Here is a 4,929-nt window from a genome sequence, read left to right as displayed (position 1 = left end):
TGTATTCCAAGAGATCATAAAAAAGGGAAAAGTACCCACATGTGCAAAAATGTTTGTAGCAGTCCTTTTTGTACTGGCAAGGAACTGGGAACTAAGTGAATGCTTATAAATTGGGGAATGACTAAATAAATTATACTTATATAGTATATATATATGAATATTATTTTATTCATAAAATATTATGGAATATTATCATTCTGTAAGATGATTTCAGCAAGGCCTGGAGAGACTTACATGAATTGATGCTGAGTGAAATGAGCAGAACCAGGAGATCATTGTACATGGCAACAACAAGATTACATGATGATCAATTCTAATGAATGTGGCTCTTTAATGGAGAAATTTTCTGTTGAAATAATTCAGACCAATCCCAATAAACAGGATGGAGAGAGCCATTGCATTCATAGAGAGGACTGTGGGGACTGAGTGTAGATCACAATATAATTTCTTTTCACATTTTTTGTTGTTGTTTGCTTGCTTTTTTTTCTTTCTCATTCCCCCCCCTTTTAATCTAATTTTTTTTTTTCTGCAGCATGATGTTTGTGGAAATATGTATAGAAGAATTGAATTGCACAAGTTTAGCACATATTGAATTACTTGCTTCTAGGGAAGAGGTGGAGGAAGATCAGGAGAACAAAATTTGAAACAACTTTTTGCAAGGGTTGATTGGTGAAAATTATCTTTGCATATGTTTTGAAAATAAAAAAGCTATTAAAATAAATATGGCCAGGAAGTAGTATATAATGTAATATTTTCTTTCGTAATTTTTAGTTTCCAGCAATAAAAAAGTTGAAAACCTTAAGGCTGGAAGAGAAGTTACAAATCTCCTCCATTTCTGCAGCAGACAGAACCAAAAAAAGGGGAAAAAGCAGTGAAACTTAGTAGGGGGCATCAGTGAGCCTAATCAAGTTAATCATAGGTAGGAAACTATCAAGACATGTCTAGAGAGCAGCAGATGGACTTTTAAACATATGGTGCAGATCAATCAGAGAGAGACAATAGTGAGAACAGATATGGTTTGGAAAGAAGAATAAGAGAGGAGGTGCTAAGGAAGAAATATTTTCCCCCATTTGGATATGATGAACAAAGATAGTAAAAGAGATAAATTAAAGAAAGAGGGGAAAAGAAGTTGCGATTTAGAAAGTTAAGAAAAATGATCAGGAGAATGATCATTTTGTTTTTTAGCAAAGGATTAAAGTACATTGGCTTCTCTTTGTAATAAATCCATTCCTCAGAGGACTTCTTTATTTTATAATTTTAGATTTGATCTCAATTTGTCAGAGAAATAAGTGAACATAAAAATGCCATCTAGGCCAGAAGATCATACAAATGCTGATTTTCTGTCACACTGCCAGCCTCCACTACCAGAGACTAGATCATTCCTTGTGCTTTAATGGCTCAGCTCAACTTGTGTAGCCTCAGGGAAAGAAACACAGCTTATTTGCAACTTCCAATTTTTATGGGGGAAAAAAGCAATCATGGGTTGGCCTTTTCTTTGTGAGTTTAAGCCTGCAAGTGACTGGGAGTGAGGATGAAAATAATTTGTAGTAATTATTGGCAGAATACTGGACAGTCAGCTTTACATGTTAAATCTGATACTTAAATGTACCCACCCTCCACTTTCCTGTAGGTCTCTGATTTTTGCCTCGTCTATACTGACAAGAGGTATGGATTTCAAATGCCAGGCCTGCACAGATGTCAGTCATTTAAATTTATTCCTATCCTTTTGAACCAATTCATGCTCTAGACATGCTCTAAATTGCTAAATTAATGTCCAAAAGGTTTTTTTTAAAGAAACATTTATTTCTGATGCCTGATGGAGCAAAATTACCTTTATTTTATTTTATTTCATTAGCACAGCCAATTGTAGGTGGTGAGAGATTTTTATAAAGAAAAGTAATTTGACATACTTTGGATACACACACACACACACACACACACACACACACACACATATATATATGAAAATTTAGAAGCCAATTCCTTCTCTTCTTATTTTCCCCCAAAATTTTATATGACAAAAATTTTTTTTAAATTATAAATTTGATCACAAAATAAGGCCTCTAATATTGCAAATGATCATTTTGATTTAACTTGACTTGTCAGGAAACAGTTAAATATAAAAAGGTCCAACATTAGCCATTAACAAAAATGCTAATATTCTGCCAACATTATGAGCTCAAGCATAGTAGAGAGCCAACACCAGATCCAGAAAGACCTGAAATAAAGACCCACCTTTAATGTATATTGGCTGTGTGACCCTGACAATGTTATCATCTTCCAGTGCTCTGGATAACTCAAGGCTATAAATCTGAGAAAGTGCCAACCTGGGTAGGGGATATTTTCCTATTAGAAGTTCTCTACACCAGTGAAATCACATATCTAGACTTTATTGTAATTTAAATGGGCCATATTGTTGAATACAAAAGCTCAGTTTTCTCTCCTACCTAACTTAAAAACAGAAAAGAAAAAAAAAAACAAAAAACTGCATAAGCCCAGGATGCATTGATAGTAGTTTAAAAAAATTCATTTTTGTTTTGTTTTGTTTTTAAAGAATTAAATAAGGAAATTCATTTGATAGTAAATTTTAAAAAATGATAAAATGAATGCCATATTTTTGCTTAAGGTAAGACTCAACATTTATAATTTAATTTATAATTATAATTTTACCCAAGAAGAAAGCAGGATTGAATTTATACATGCAAAAATAGCAGGAATGCAAAATTGGTAAGTGGAAGGTTATGTGTTTTTTTTTTTTTCCTAAAGCCATGTTACTATCACATGTTTTTGATGACTTTATTTGAAGATTTTTCACGTTTTATTCCTGGTATTCTGTGTTAATTTCTCTAGAAATAAAGTTTAGAAATGGGGCACTATGTGGAGAAATAAAACTACTGTTATGAATACTTATTAGACCATGCTAAACAAGATGAGATAGCTCTTTGTTCTAAGTATAGACTTTCTGTTGTTTAAAAATAAATTAGTGATACTTTATCAAAGAAGTAACTATAAAACTCAACACCTGTACATTAAACAATGGAGCTAGTGTTGACATCTGTGCGTAGTCTACAAATAAGGCTTCAAAGCTGACTTTTCCCTCTTATCCAGATCTGAAGTATTCTTTTTTTTTTTTTTTTTTTTTTTTTAATTTTTAATTTTATTTTATAATTATAACATTTTTTGACAGTATATATGCATGGGTAATTTTTTACAACATTATCCCTTGCACTTACTTCTATTCAGATTTTTTCCCTTCTTCCCCCAACCCCCTCCCCCAGATGGCAAGCAGTCTTATATATGTTAAATATATTACAGTATAATTTAGATACAATATATGTGTGTAGAACCGAATTTTTTTTGTTGCACAGGAAGAATTGGATTCAGAAGGTAAAAATAACAGTTTACATTCATTTCCCAGTGTTCCTTTTCTGGATGTAGCTGGTTCTGTCCATCATTAATCAATTGGAATTGGATTAGTTCTTCTCTATGTTGAAGAAATCCACTTCCATCAGCATACATCCTCGTACAGTATCATTGTTGAAGTGTATAACGATCTTCTGGTTCTGCTCGTTTCACTCAGCATCAGTTGATGTAAGTCTCTCCAAGCCTCTCTGTATTTCTCCTGTTGGTCATTTCTTATAGAACAATAATATTCCATAACATTCATATACCATAGTTTACCCAACCATTCTCCAATTGATGGACATCCATTCATCTTCCAGCTTCTAGCCACTATGAAAAGGGCTGCCACAAACATTTTGGCACATACAGGACCCTTTCCCTTCTCTAGTAGTTCCTTGGGGTATAAGCCCAGTAGTAGTATGGCTGGGTCAAAGGGTATGCACATTTTAATAACTTTTTGGGCATAATTCCAGATTGCTCTCCAGAATGGTTGGATTCTTTCACAACTCCACCAACAATGCATCAGTGTCCCAGTTTTCCCACAACCCCTCCAACATTCATCGTTATTTGTTCCTGTCATCTTAGCCAATCTGACAGGTGTGTAATGATACCTCAGAGTTGTCTTAATTTGCATTTCTCTGATCAATAGTGATTTGGAACACTCTTTCATATGAGTGGAAATAGTTTTAATTTCATCATCTGAAAATTGTCTGTTCATATCCTTTGACAGATCTGAAGTATTCTTATCCCTGCTCCCCAACTTGTTTCTGCTTATCTCATCTACAAAACAAAACAAGAATAATAAAAACAAAACTAGATTATGAATGCTTTCACTATCTTTCCAATCAGTTCTCTCATTCCCACCCCAACAAGATACTTAAGAGGCAATTGTTGGGGATGTGTGGAGAGGAGGTAAGATGATCCTTGTGAAGAAGATCTTGGGCATGTTATTGACTGACAAGTGCACTGAGACATATTAGTTTGAAAATCTCAAGTGGTTTTATAATGCTGGAGAAACTGAGGCAGGATAGAAATTAGAGAACAATTTAATATTTTATTTGAAAGGGAGAGATTTACTGGGACCAAATGGATATATAGTTTGGTCCCAGGGCTGAATGAGACTATCTTCTCTAAGAATCCAGCCCTGAATGTCGGATACAAAGATTCTTTTATAGGGTAATAAGAACAATGACATAATAGGGGGAAGCACATGGGATGGGGATGACATTATGGGGGAGGTACCTGAGAGGGAGAAATACCAGATATTCTAATGAAGTCTAAGAAATAAGATCTTTATCCTATCAAACATTTTGATGGTTCAGGGAAGAGTGGTGTTGCAGGATTGATCATTATAATTGGGAACTGAGGCAGAACAATTTAGGGAAACTGGGTCAGGAAACTGAGGGAAACGAATCAGGACAATAAAAAAGCAACTGTGGCACAACAGTTTCACACTTTGCCAAGAGACATGCCTCCAAGATCATGGTGGCTGATATATCCACCATTCTCTTAGTCTATTCAAAAACG

The sequence above is a fragment of the Sminthopsis crassicaudata genome, chromosome 1 (assembly GCF_048593235.1).
Source record: "Sminthopsis crassicaudata isolate SCR6 chromosome 1, ASM4859323v1, whole genome shotgun sequence".
NCBI classification, from domain to species: Eukaryota; Metazoa; Chordata; class Mammalia; order Dasyuromorphia; family Dasyuridae; genus Sminthopsis; species Sminthopsis crassicaudata.
The sequence above is the reverse complement of the archived record's forward strand: the minus strand, read 5'-3'. Positions refer to the sequence as shown.